The following is a 15,140-nucleotide window of genomic DNA, read 5'->3' as shown; positions in this document are numbered from 1 at the left end:
GAGATACAGAAGCCTGAAGAGGAACACCCAGCGGTACAAACACCGCTTCTTCCCCTCTGCCATCAGATTTCTGAATGGACGATGAACCCCAGACATGACCTCCTTTTTTGTTCTCTTCTTTTGCACTAATTGATTTTTTTTTAATGGTGTATTTACAGAAATGTAATTTATAGCAATTTATGTATGTATAATACACAATATTATACCCCACCATGACTACCAGCCCCCCCACATCTCCATCGGGCACACAAAACTCAAAACGGTCAACCAGTTTACCTATCTCGGCTGCACCATTTCATCAGATGCAAGGATCGACAATGAGATAGACAACAGACTCGCCAAGGCAAATAGCGCCTTTGGAAGACTACACAAAAGAGTCTGGAAAAACAACCAACTGAAAAACCTCACAAAGATAAGCGTATACAGAGCCGTTGTCATACCCACACTCCTTTTCGGCTCCGAATCATGGGTCCTCTACCGGCACCACCTACGGCTCCTAGAACGCTTCCACCAGCGTTGTCTCCGCTCCATCCTCAACATCCATTGGAGCGCTTACATCCCTAACGTCGAAGTACTCGAGATGGCAGAGGTCGACAGCATCGAGTCCACGCTGCTGAAGATCCAGCTGCGCTGGATGGGTCACGTCTCCAGAATGGAGGACCATCGCCTTCCCAAGATCGTGTTATATGGCGAGCTCTCCACTGGCCACCGTGACAGAGGTGCACCAAAGAAAAGGTACAAGGACTGCCTAAAGAAATCTCTTGGTGCCTGCCACATTGACCACCGCCAGTGGGCTGATAACGCCTCAAACCGTGCATCTTGGCGCCTCACAGTTTGGCGGGCAGCAACCTCCTTTGAAGAAGACCGCAGAGCCCACCTCACTGACAAAAGGCAAAGGAGGAAAAACCCAACACCCAACCCCAACCAACCAATTTTCCCCTGCAACCGCTGCAACCGTTTCTGCCTGTCCCGCATCGGACTTGTCAGCCACAAACGAGCCTGCAGCTGACGTGGACTTTTTACCCCCTCCATAAATCTTCGTCCGCGAAGCCAAGCCAAAGAAAGAAAGAGAATATGCCCACCAAGTATTAATGCTCATCCAATTTGCCAGTTCAAAGCCTACTTTGCCATTGTGATTCAAATGTTCAATTAGGTACTTAAATTGTTTGCTTCATGCTTGAAGGAAAAACCTAAAGACGGAAGGAGTGCTGGAAAATTTTGATAACTGTATGGTCAGTGAATGTGCTTTATGTCTTATCAAACCAAATGCATTAATAGCTTCAGCAACTCTCAAGACATCACAAATCAATGACCAATAATATTTATCAGAACAATTACTGGTGCATAAATATTTGGACCCAAATGCAAGCTTCAGCTTGCATGTCCTGCCAAAAGCTCAACTGGACCAGCACATCACTCAAGAACACATCAGCCTCTCTGCTGGAAACCAGGTGGGCTAATTGTTAGCAGCAGGCCACAGTTAACTGGGGAGATATCTGTGAAAGCATCTCTTAACCCAATCATGAGCTTACAGTTCCTGAAGTGGTCATTGATGAGGCTCTGGTCACCAGTAGAGTTTAACTGGTAGATGACAGAATCTTTACACTTTTATCTTCCTCCTCACAATGCATTTCGCTTTCACTTAATTTTTTTTTAATCAACATGCAGCTGATTGTTTTAGCCTACATAGCTTACTTTCTCTCTCCTAACTACCCTAATCTTCTGGCTTTTCTTTCATCTTTCTGATATCCATGCAAACTATACAGACAACAGAAGGCAGCACTGATGAAAAATAATCATTTCAGGCTTGCAAATGTCAATCATGATGTTAAAATAAATTTTAAATGTTAATTCTGCAAATGAAGTGAAATGGGGCACAAGGATAACGAGTAATGTAGCATAACCTACCCTGGGCAAATTCACAAACAGGTTTTGCTACAGTGAACTTGTAAGAATGTCTTAGGGATAAATCCCAGAAAGCAGCCGATAGGATTGCATTGGGACATTCTTAGTATGTTGCAAAGTCTGCAGATACTTGTGTGCAACATTAAGGTCCGTTGATTTAAGGCTTCAAAGCCAATGCATTTTAACAAGAAAGGAGGCAACCAACAATAAACTGGGACCAGAGAGAACCTGATTTCTGGAAGAAAAGTTCAAGATGTTGAAAACTACTGGCTGTGATTGTCAATATTACCAGACACAACCTCCCCAAAGTCAGTAAATATATACATTGGCATAATGGAGCTGCATACTATAAAATATACATGATGACAATATACAGAAGAAAATTAATAGATAACAAAGCCTTTGAAGTCAAGAGTCATGAAGAGAAAAATCATGGAATCAAGTACTTTGGCTTACTGAATCACACTGACCACCAACCACCCATTAACACAAATCCTACATTTACCTGCTTTGTTCTACTAATATTCTTCTCAAATCTCCCCAAATTCTATTACTCAACAACACGGGACAATTTACAGTGACCATTAACTCAACAATCTGTACGACTTTGGGATGTGGGAGAAACTAGAGCACTGAGATGAAACCTATAGAGTGACCAGGAAAATGTGTACATCTCATCCAAAGTCAAGGTTGAACAAGGGTCTCTGGCACTGTGAAGCAGTGGCTCTATTAGCTTCACCACTCCAATAGATGAATATTGCAAAAACTAACCAAAATCATTATTAAAATTAATATAATTGTCTTCTGGATAGGAAATCTACTCACTGATCCTATTCTTAGGGATTTGGCCACAAAACTTTGACACCAGTCAGGAATTTAATCATAGTTACTTCATGGCTTGATATCTGTTTGTTGGGTAGAGTACCTTTAACTGTCAAAAGCTAGTATTTTAAAATCACACAGCACAAAAACAAAGCTCAATGGCAATGTATTCTTTGCTGTATTAGTAACCTGAAAATCTATTAATCATCTTGTCTGTTTATCATCCAGGAATTTGGAGCTGGAGATAACATACTCTGTCACTTGACTTCCCCACAAGTTGCGTGCACATGTGGCTCACAGCAAAAAAGCAAAGAATGTAGTTTGTCGTGGATACAGAGAGTATGGCCATGGTTGCTTTGGTTAAGCATAACTTCTCACAATGATGCAAAGCCCCAAGATAAACAGAAACACATTATGTTTTTATGCATTTTATCCATTAAACAATAAAACACAACACTTCACTGACTGAATTACCCAGGGACATCAATGCACATTATTGCTTCCAAATACACCTATCTCAAAATTCTTTCCAAATTAGAAGAGCTGCTTTCAAGTTTACTGTAACTCATAGGAATTAGAACAAAATACTATCTCTGTATTCACATAAAGGGGTCAAATTACAGGTCACAGAACGATTAAATGGATAGGTCTGGAATTAAAACACCCACTTATGGAATTTATTGGTTTAAAGGAATACCAGAGTAAAAACAAATGAACCATGCAATTTAAAAGTACTGTGTTCTTTACCTTTGATAAATTTCATTTAATTACAACTGCCTTACAAGTCCATCTGTCTCATGCAACACTTGCACATCCTATAAAGTAATGAGATAGGAAGTGCCAACATATTGTAGAAAAAGAAACATCTGATTTTACTCCACTTTATTATTCATTGAGGCATGAAAATCTGAAATTCCATGGGAATAATAAGTGCGACTTGAAAAGACATTAAGAGGGAAGTTGAACAGATGGCCAAACACAAGATGTGCTAAACCAGGGTCTCCATGCAAATATGTTCTAGTATTGCATCCATTCAACCTGTAATTACTCATGTTTGTGGGGTGTGGCTCAATTCACATGCAAAATTGACAAAAAAAAACAACTCAGCTGGCCAAACTGTATTCACTGGTAGAGTAACAGCCATCGTTTCTGGTCACAGACCTTGTTTGATTGTCCAGTTTTAAGGCACGTGTAAAATAATGTTCTTAGAGTTTAAATAATTAGAAATAGTTTGCTGGATGTGGAAATTGAAGACTCAAAGTGTAACACAACCTTTACAAACACTTGTACAAGAGATTATTGAAAGTATAGGCCTTATGTAGCACAAAAAGAACGTTAGGTGTCCATATAAAAATCCTGGCCTTGTAACCTCAGCACAGCAGGATTCAGTCCATCAGCTTCAGATCACTTATGGTGCATCATGAACTGTATGAACACAAATGAAACATTTGTGTTTAGGTTGGTCTGTGCTGTATGAGTTGTAGTACGTGATCCAGGTGTTAGCTAATTAGTTAATATTATTGCACATATTCTTGATCAACAGCAATGTTTGTTCATTATGGGAAGTCTTTCATCATGTATAACAATCATGCAATAAATTACAAGCATTTCAGTTGGGTTTTAGAATAGCTAATTTGAATTCAGGTTTAGTTTTGACTTTGGAGATGATTAAGGAATTGCAGGTAAAGGCAATGAAAAGATTTCAGTATTCATATAGCAAGCAGTATGGAAAGAAAACAATAAGAGCAGAACTGAACTGTAACCTAGTTTTAAGTATTCAGCTTATTTCTTAAAATTACATCTTGATACAAATACATTCCATTCAACATCCTGTTTCTAAGAGTTCTGGAATGAATACCTCTTCCTCCCTTCCATCTTAAAAAGTTCAACTCATGTCAAATGTGTGCATTTCCAATGGGTGACTATTGGGAACATTGTAGCCAAAAACAAATTTGTTCTCATGCAAGCACTCACTCATCAAGGATCAATGTAAATCCACCACGAGATGCTAATGGGAACTCTGGGCCATATTTCCACATTCCTGGCTTGTGGTACAATTTACCTTTGCAATGTGGCTCAGCCAGAAATTGGGAAAATCCACACAAAAGCTTTGTGAAACCATTTTATTTTGTGAATCCTTTATCAAATGCTTATGTTTAGGTTGAACTGTTTTATGGAAACCTAGATATGCAGCAGATGGCTTGAAGCTACAAACGGCATCATATTCCATCAAAGTGGATGATGCCAATTAGACTGATCAATTAACAGTTCATGTTCACAAAGATTCACAAATATTTTGCTATAATTGCAGTTTCTTCCATTAGCCACACAATAAGCAGATGTTCATTTTTTGATGCTTGTCAGTTATCAACACTCAAATTTTATCAAAAATCAAATAACAAAGCACGAGCAGTTTACTAACACTACATTACTCAGATGCCAGATCATTCATCACTGACATTTTTAAGCAGCCAATGGTTGTTAGGAAGCACAACAATTGATTAAAAAAAAATCTTCATATGTACTTAATTTGACCATACAAATGAACCTACAGAAACGCAAAAAAACTTTTAGGCCTTGATGTGCAGATGGAATCATAAATAACTGTCCTAATAATCAAAATTCTGGATTGGGAATTTCATCTGTGAAACATTCACATATTTAATATTCTAATGTGTTCCCTTAAACAAAAATAACAAGTGTTGTAAAATAACTTGTTAGTTATACTTGCACTTAAAGTTCCACGTTTCATGGCACATTTCCATTTCTCAGGCACAGAGATTAATTCTGTTCTCTACCCAATTCCATCAAAAATAATACCAATCGGCTGGTTATGCAAGATACAAAATAATGGAGAGAATTGGAATTTGGTTCATACAGCAGTTCTTGGACTGCCAAGGCCCCAACAAGTTAGGCAGAATACTTGCATACATTCCAGTTGCTGTCACTTTGGTAGGAGCAAGAACTATGTATCCCATCAAATATCCAAAACATGGGTTAATTTTTGAACATGCAAATAAAGCCCGACACCCATTCGAATGCTACTGCACCCTTCACTCAACACCAAGAATGATTGGCATTATTGTATTTTTAGAAAGTCTATGAGATGCTAGGTCTCAAAAAAACTAAGCAAGTTAACTAAAGTGTGATGTGGTTCCCACTTTTCCTGTCATCTCCAACCTCTCAAGCCACTTTTCCTGACAAGAATCAACTGTGAGGAAACAGTTATGTATCCAATGATATTATTTCAGTGGAAGCCATTTATCACCTGTTTCAAAGTAATGAACCTAATAGAAGCAGATTGTTGGAAAGCCTTTTTTGCCCCACATTATTGGTTCAATTTTCAGAGACAAAGAATGTAAGCAAATACCATGTTACAATGGAAATGACCTCCAAAACAGGGGTCTTTTCTGGCTGTCTGCCAGTGATGTGGCATTTTTTACATCCTGGCAGGTAGGTTCACTAGTGCTACAAGGATGGGTTTAAACTAGATTGGCAGGGGTGGGGCGGGGGGGGGGGGGGGGGGAAAGAAAGGTGGATCCTATGCAGGACAGAGGCAGCTGAGAAGTTAGAAGCTGAATTGGAGGTTAATGAGAACAAGTTTAGTTGGCAGGAAAAAGGCCAATTTTAATGCTTGAGGCTTGTCAGGTAAAGCAGATGAAGAAAAAGGGCAAGGATAAAAACATGACTGAGACATGGTAACCATTACAGAAACCTGGTTAAGAGAGGGGCAGGACCGGTCACTCAACATTCCAGGGTACAGGTGTTCAAGAGAGTCAGAGGTTGGGGTAAAAGAGGAGGGGGTGCTGAGTTACTGATTAAGGAGGGTGTCATGGCAATGGTCAGAGGTGACAATACAGACAGGTCAGCTAGTGAGGCTCTATGGGTGGAGGTCAAATAAGGTTATTTTAGTAAGGGATTGTAACTTTAAGTATTCACAAGGAAAGTCATAGTGCAAAAGGTTTAGTTAGGGTTAAATTTGTTCAGGAAAGTTTCCTCTGGCAATATGTAGAGGATCTCACATGGGATAGAGCACTCCCTTTCTCCCTCTGTTGTTCACAAGGATTTGGTTCTACATGTACACCTTTCCCATCTTCTCTCTTGAACTCGTCTTGGGCAATTGGGAAAGTCAAGTGGTTGAAGTGTTCGTGGATAAGCCTTCAGGGGTTCAGTGACTATTATTTGATTAGGTACAAGATAATAATGGAAAGAGACAGTGCAGGACCATGTTACATTGGGGCAAGGCCAGTTTTTTAAGGTACAGTACAAGAACTTGCTTGTTAATTGGAACAGGTTGTTTGAATTAAGAGGAACATGAGGAAAATGGGATGGTTTTAAAAGTATGTTGACAAGCCCAGGACATGCACATCCCTGTTAGAATGAAGGGACTCACATGCAAATATAGGGAAGCATGGCTAACAAGGGAAATTTTCGGTTTAGTCAAGAGCAAGGAGGTGGCATGGGGCAGGTATAAGCAGCTAGGATCAAGCATATACCTGAAGGCATTTCTGGATCTGAAGAGCAAGCTAAAAAGAAAATCACAAGGGCAAACAGGGGACAGGAGATAGCTCTGACAGCTAACATTAAGGATAGTCTCAAGAGATTTTATGTACACAAAGGGAAAAAGGGTAACCAGCTAAATAAATGGGCCATGGTTAGCATAGCGGTTAGTGCAACACTATTAGAGTGTTAATGACCTGGGTTCAAAGCTGGTATCATCGGTAAGGAGTTTGCATGTTCTCCCCATGCCTACACTACAGGTGCTCCTCAACTTACGATGGGGTTATTTTCTAGGAACCCATTGTAAGTCAATAAAGCCACAAGTTGAAAAAGAATACCAATAGCTCTGTATCAGTCCTCACACTGATCCCACTGCCCCACTCTTCCCCGACAGCACTGTATCAGTCCCCATACTAATCCCACTGCCCCGCTTTCTCCCCACACCCTTTTATCATTCCCAACATGATCACAATGCCCCGCTCTCCCGACAGTGCTGTATCAGTCCCTACACTGATTCCGCTGCCCTGGTCTCTCCCTATAGCACTGTATCAGTCCCTGAACTAAAAGATGTGATTGACCAAGGAGGCTACAAAGAATTCTCCTTATAGGAATTATCAACGTTTATTTGAAAAACCAATGCTTGTATTAACGTATTACATGAGAGTCGACAAGTCATGCTATTTGAAAAATCTTAAGCCAGACCATCATAGGGGATCACCTCCAGGTGATCCAGTGTCCTCTCATTGTTCTAAAGATGTATGGGACTAGTAGTTTAATTGGTCACATGGCTGAAAAGGGCTATTACTGGGCTGTGTTTCAAAATTAAATTAAATTTCTGAACATTTCTGGCACGTGCAGAGGTAATTCTGCCCTGTACGAATTATCTCAAGAACTGATACTACTTGATACTCTTTTTGTCCATGAGGATTTAGCTCCACAAGTTCACCTCTCCTATCTTTTCTTTCTGTAATGGCAAGGTTTGCTATGGTGAAATTAAGTGGAGAGCTTGTTTGTAAAAAGATCACTTCATTTTATTGACTGAATGAGCAAATTAAAAAGCTACACTCCCCAAACACAACAAATTTGCATTCTCATTGAGGGATACAAGGAACAGCAGGGTCTCTCATCTCTCTTTTGTATTTTCTCTAGTTCTCCTCATTTTCCAGTTTTGCTTTGCTTCATGGTAATTGAAAAATGCATGTAGTTTAACCTATATTTTTGAGTACATCAGAGATTTTGCTATGAACTCGAAGTACTACTTTTAGGAATTTTAATATCTAGATCTAGGAAGATCTCTCACTGGAATGCAATGAGTAGGAATTATATTTTGATAGAATAAGAACATAAATTATAGAAACGGAATGCAGCATTTAGCCCATCAAACCATTCAATGAGAGGCAGATTCGATTTTGGCCTCAATTGAACTTTCCTGACTGTTCCCCTAAACAGCCCCCTCACACCCCCCACTTCTCCAAAAATAGTGTCCATTTGAGTCCAAAATACATTCAATAATACAGCCTCTGTATCTCTCTGGGTTAGACAACTCCGAATATATACAAAATTAAAAAAAAAGCCTCCTCTTCTCCATTTCAAATAAATAACTCTTTATTCTGAAGTCATAGCCCTCAGTTCTAGATAAAAGTAAAAAAAGCCTTTCAACATCTGCCCTGTTGAATTCTTGCAGAAATGTGGATGGTTCTGTTATATTATCTCTTACTCTTCTAAATTCCAATGGATCCAAAATTTCACTTTGTATTCTATCTGGAAGATTCTTATTTATCAAAATAGCCACTCCTCTTGCTTTTGTATTAAAATGCGAAGCTATCGTTGATCCCACCCAATGCCTCTAATTTCTGGTGCGCCTTCTCAATTAAATTAGTCTCTTGAAGAAACACAACATTCATTTTCATTTTTTAACAAAAAAAAAATTGGTTAAAACTCTCTCTCTTTATTGGATTCTGAAGATCATTAACCTTAAAACAAAATGTACCCCTTAACTCATTTTGTTGTTCCAAAATCATCCTCTCCTCCCCCCCCACCCCCATCTTTTTCCTTTACCATTCCCTGGCATCTCCATAACAAAAACATTCTAAATTGGATTAACCTATAAAATCCAGTTGTAAGAACAATGGCAAAGTTAGAAATAAAAGAATTTCCCAGACAATGCTACCGTCCATTTTAAGGGTTGTGTTGAAGGCCACTAAAAGAAAAAAAACACGCTCATGGTTTGGCAGAAACCAATCGGCTTAACTCTGGATCCCCTGAAAAGTTCAAACTCATTTTAACATCTTTATTGAAAATATTTTCAAACATCCTAAGAAAATAATCAACTAATGTCCTTGAGTGTCCACCCACTGAATTAAATCCTGACGCGTATCCGTTAACTGGTCAGTATATTCTTGAGCACTTTCTGTATCTGTCAACAATCTATTTGGACCACCTTGAATAAGTTGCAGGGTAACGTAGAATAAAATTATATCCTTTCTCCCACAGTGGGCTTTTAATCAAATTAAACCCCTTTCTTCTTTTCATTAGTTCAAGGGTAGAAAAAAAATCTTATTTCCACCAAACTCCAATGGAGCTTTTCTTTCCTTAGCTCACTTTGCTGCCAGTTCTAAAAAAACTTTCTTGCTTGATGTCGGAGAAGTTTCACCAAAATAGGTCTTGGTTTCTAAGGTTTAGGCCTTAGAGCTCTCGGAGTCCTTTCTAATTGTTTAATATCTTCACCTCCATCCCCTTCTTTCAGTCCTATAATCTTAACATCATTTCTTTGGATGAAATTCTCTAATGAATCTACTTTCTCAGATAATTGTTTATTCATCATTACCATGGCTTCCAACCCATCTTCCACTTTGTCCACCCTTTCTTGAACAATTTGAGACTCCATATTAATACTTTGAATACTTTGAACTTTTTCTTCCATCTCTTGATGTTTTTTCTGTATTTCTTTAACTATTTCAGAGTGTTAACCTTTAACTCTGACCTCTTAATATCTTGTCTTATTAACTTTAACTCTTCCATAATCATTTTAAAAGGACTTTTAAATTTACTAGTCTTTTTAGTTTTCTTTCCTACCCATCTTCTATTGATTCTTCTAAGCTTGGGTCAACTTCTTCATCTTCCCCTTCAGTTTCTTCTTGTTCTTCTTCCTCCTCTGAAGTTATTCCCGATGTCTTCATAGCGGATTTGGAAGAGTCTCTGCGACTCCTAGCACATCCGCAGTCGGGACCTTCCACTTCCGAGTTCATCCCAGCATCTCCCATTCGGAGGCCAACCTGGAGTCTCTCTTCGATTTCACTGAAGTCTTCACTTCAGGTCCTGGCTTCTTCATCATTGTAGACCCTTTATTTTTCCTCTGCTTTTCTTGCGCGGTTTCCTTATTTCTTCCGCATCTTTATCTTTTTTTGGAGGTATCGTAATTCTTTTCTTTAGAATATTAAGTCTTTTCAATGAGTTTTAGTCAAACCCTTTGCTTTTTATTTTTCGCCACTTTTTAAAGTTTTTTTTTAAGAGAGCCAGATTTTATGTCCTGGCTCTACGTCATCGCGTGACGTCCCCGATTGTGGCATAGTTGCAACTGCTATAACGACTACACTGCCATTAGTGGGGTCCCAAGAAGAGCAGGGAAGAGGACATGAGATCTTTCAGTGCTCAATACAATATCCTACTGTCTGTCTATCCCACCAAATGGTCCCAAGCATGTTTAAACGGCCTGTAGAGCAGGGCTAACTGTTTTTAATTATCAAAGACCCATGTTGAGTGACTTGTTCATAATCAGCAGCCCAGATCTTGACGGCACAGGCTCAGAGGAAGCAGTGGGGCAGTGAAGCACGTTAGAGTGGAAGAACATTGCCACTACCCCCACGCATCACAGCCAAGGAGAAACCTGGAAGTGGACGTTAGAGTGGGAAACCACTACAGCAGACGAGGGTGGGACTGGGCAGTCAGGTGCCTCACACTAGGCTGCTGACAACCTGCTTCAGTGAACCTGATACAGTACAACTCCAATTATCTGAAATTGGATTCATTGAAATCCTCATTTATCAGATTAAAAAAATCATATCTGAAACAAATCATAAATCCTCATTATCCAAATTTTTTTTGAGAGCCAAACTGATGTCACAGGTTGAAAAAAAATTCACTCAACATAAAATTAGAACAACAATTGTCCTCATTTCAGGAAACTCCCTCCCCCCTCTCTTTCAATTTCTTCTTTACCTTCCCCTATTGACTTTTCTCTCCAACTCTCCCTCTCAAACTCTCTTCTAGCTGCAAGCAGTCAGAAGAATCCCTTGTCCCCGGTGTCATCAAGGAGAGCAGCCTCCCAGACAAGAGCAGAACCTCAGGCTAAGTGGCGTTCCCTCACCTCCCTCCCTGGCACCCTGGAGCTGCCGACACCAAACCCTCCCCTCGGCCTACTATCGCACAAGCCCACCTGTAATGGAAGATTCTAACTGTTTTTTTTTTACTTTGCAGCTTTTGCTTCTGCAAGGCTGAGCACCTGCTTGTTTTTAGAATCAGCAGACATAAGCTAAATTCCACCGAGGGGCCAGAGATGCTGTTATCTGAAGAAAGGACATCTGTGTACCAAAAACATTTAATCTTCCTGCTTGTTTTGGTCACAGACTGTCAGAGACCTAGCCTTGATGCAAAATAAACCATTATATTCAAAGTGATAAGCTGAAAATTATGTTATTCGATAGAAGCCTAGCATGCTAGCTTGCTCGCTTATCTTTCTTGCTGTGCTGGGAACAGGTGCTTGGGTAAGCAGATTTTGGGTAATATAAGCCATGGTCCCGCTGATGAAGTTTGAGGCTCTCCGAGAGGTGGCAACATCTCTCAGCAAGAAGAAGAACTTCTAGAGTCCAGTCAACGTCTCAGTCAGGGGAGGTGGAGAAGCTGCTACCGGCGCCCTGACAACCTACCACAAGTGTGCAGTCGTTGCCTCACTTCGGCAGTTGGGACCAGTCCAAGCATTGATAAGTATAGTTGGGAAGGGCTTGCATATTGTAGTGTGAAATCAGCTTTTGAATTTGTAATAAACATTTTGAATAATCTGAACTGCTCTCGGGTGTGTGTGTGTCTATTTTCTTTAGGTAGCTCAAACACTGTGACCAATCTAAAACGAACAAAGTGAGAGGTACAAGTTTACCCAAGACACCATCGGATTCCATGTGTATGCGGTAGGCTGAGGGTAGGATTTGGAGTCAGTTCTCTGATGTCAGAAGCTCTAGTGACTGGGGAGATGGGAGCCAGTTGACTCACCAGTGAGCGTTCCACTGGCCTGGGAAGCCTCCCTGGGGATCAACAGCAGTGTTGGGGATTGGTGGCGGTGGCAGTTGAGGACAAGGTCGGGATCAGCAGTGGCCAGCATTTCAATGCTTAAAAAACCTTCCCATATTGTTGCTTAAATAACAAGTGACTTGTTATTGCTACTGGGCTGGTTTTTTTTTTAAAGAAAAGACCAGTTATCTTAAAAAAATGTTTATCCAAAATAGGCCTGTCCTATTTCAGATAATTGGAGTTGTACTGTATTGGGTCCAAGATTCATGAGGGTACAGATGGTGAGCAGGGTTCCTGAAGGGTCTCAGCATTGACAGCTTCCCAATTGCTTGGTCGTTTGGAACCAGAGGCTGAGGAAGGTGAATTGGATGGTATCAAACTCGGGTTCACATTTGTGCCACACAGGAGGCTGGATGCAGGAGGGAGCAACATTGGAAGCAAAGCAGAATCCACAGACACGATATGGCTCTGAAGGGACTTTAGTTTGCTTTTGTTTCTTGCTTGAAAGTGGCACTGGTCCAGTAGTATCTCTTTGTGTGCCTTCAGTGGACAAAGGAATACAATTTTTGTGCAGTATGACAATAAATGGAATCTTGATCCTTTCATCAGCTCAGATCACTGACTGCTCAATAAATCTAGTTGTTTATGATATCCATTGTTTAAACACCAGACTTTCACGAGTGAGACACGAGTGGTTAATGTCGCTATTTCTTATATTAAAAAATATTGGAACTTTACCTAACCTATATAATGTTATTGGATGAAATATTAGGTAAAACACCAATTTAAAGAAATCCTTGGGTTTCTTCCTTGGGCCTGAAAATTAATAATTTCTTTAACATTTTTGATATTTTATGAATTTGTGCCAATATAACTATAGATAACTGCATTGATTAATAATTATATTTAATGGAGTAAAGGCTCCAAAAAAAAATTGGATAACAGCAAGTTAATTGTGCAAATTTAAGAAGTTCAGGTGTTAGCCCTTTTAAGAAACTGCAATATTGTGGCATCTGGTGGAGAAACTTATAAACTGCAAGACTAGCATTCAATTGTTGAAAGTTGTGGGCCTTTTGAAAATGTTAAAATGTGGAAGGCAGGGGACTTACCGATAGATTTAATGTTCTTTGTTTAGCTTTGAAAATATTAAATTTTAATAATTTTGCAATATTCAAGGCCAACTATTTAGAAACCACTTAAAATAGAATGACAACTTTCACAGCTGATAAAGCTCTCATCACAACTGTGTCTGCTGCCAAAGGGTATCATGGATATTTCAGTAGCAGGGAATCTTTACTACAATGCCAAAGGCCTGGTTCAATTTCAGACTCCACGTGATAAAAGTCAGTGGGACAAACCCACCTTAACTAGAAAATGCATGTTTGGTCTTGAATTGGAATGAGGGGGAAAAATTCTGTGCAGTTTAACTCTGCCAAGTTCATTGAGCCTTATCTTGATGGCCATCAAATTTTCATCAAATGTTAATAAAAAAAATCCATATCTGACCAGATCTCATGTTGGACTGATTTTCAAGACATCTTCAATTCATCTAATGATTTCCAATTACTGTAAGGTACTCGATTCAAATATGCAATAATTTAACAGTCAAAATTAATTTTTATTTTCCTGGTTGAATATACTTCATTTGCATGCTTCATTTGGTTAAATTTCCTTTCTTCCACCCCAATTTCTATGTTCAGCCACTTGAACTGTAATTTAGCTTTATTTTTCTTGAGGGTTTAATCGGTCTTGCACAATTGATATTTAAACACAATTGGTTTTAAAAGGTTTTGTCAATTTTACTTTGTGTATTCCATTTTTTTTGCAACATCCTCAATGTCATTGACTCAGTTTTCAAAAGCAACTGCTACTGGTCCAGCAACTTCAATATGGCTTTTAAATGTGTAAAGAAATTTTTATAATACAAACCTGCCTAAGTGTTCAACAGGCAGCGACGCGGATAATTACCAATTAACTACAAATGCAGTTGGCAAGTGAAGACTAAACACTTTTCTACTGTGGACTGGAGAGGAGGGAAAAAGAGCAGATGTAGTACCAGTAAGTGCATTAAATCCACAACATTAAAACAATAGGAAAATAACAAGCCACTAACTAACTCTCGTGACTCATTTCCTATATGTATAGTAAACCCAGTATTTCAATCAGTTATAGTTTTATTTCTCAAATTTTTAAGACAAAAAAAGTTGTTTCTTCAGAGTTGGATAAAGGTTCTCAGCTGAAGGGAGCATTTTGTTTCAAATTCACTGTGCAAAAAAATGGTCAATTTGTGAGCGAGGTGCTATCAATATAGCTGAGAGCAGAATCACAGATCGATGACAAAAAAAGACAGTAGAAACCATACAAATGGTGGGAATCTCGCAAAATAACTCCTCAGGAGTTTTAAAGATGATTTAGCACTTTATTCCAGTTTCTTTCTGCACAAGTCTCCTTAATAGCCCATGGAAAAAAGGAATTTTTAATTTGGCAATGACAAAATCAAGGTTGTCAAACAAAATTTTATGCTGCTCTGATTGGACAGCATGGTTAGCATAGCAGTTAGTGCAACACTATTGAAGTGCCAGAGACCCAGGTTCAAATCCAGAGCTCTCTTTAAGGAGTTTGTATGTTCT

At 39.3% G+C, this 15,140-nt stretch overlaps 1 protein-coding gene across 4 annotated transcripts in view; it reads right to left on the bottom strand.

The window, feature by feature from the left end:
* Positions 1-15,140, bottom strand: part of eif4e3 (eukaryotic translation initiation factor 4E family member 3) — a 61,074-nt gene that overhangs the window by 18,651 nt on the left and 27,283 nt on the right. Inside the window, exon 1 of one of the 4 annotated variants that reach the window (XM_069937036.1) lies at positions 14,440-14,521. The exons of the other annotated variants lie outside the window; for them this stretch is intronic. The gene's annotated coding sequence lies outside the window, so the exon portion shown is untranslated. Of the gene's footprint in view, positions 1-14,439; positions 14,522-15,140 lie in introns of those variants that run through there. 4 annotated transcript variants of the gene reach the window in all.

This window comes from Narcine bancroftii, chromosome 5 (assembly GCF_036971445.1).
Source record: "Narcine bancroftii isolate sNarBan1 chromosome 5, sNarBan1.hap1, whole genome shotgun sequence".
In the NCBI taxonomy this organism is placed as follows: domain Eukaryota; kingdom Metazoa; phylum Chordata; class Chondrichthyes; order Torpediniformes; family Narcinidae; genus Narcine; species Narcine bancroftii.
The sequence above is the reverse complement of the archived record's forward strand: the minus strand, read 5'-3'. Positions and strand labels throughout refer to the sequence as shown.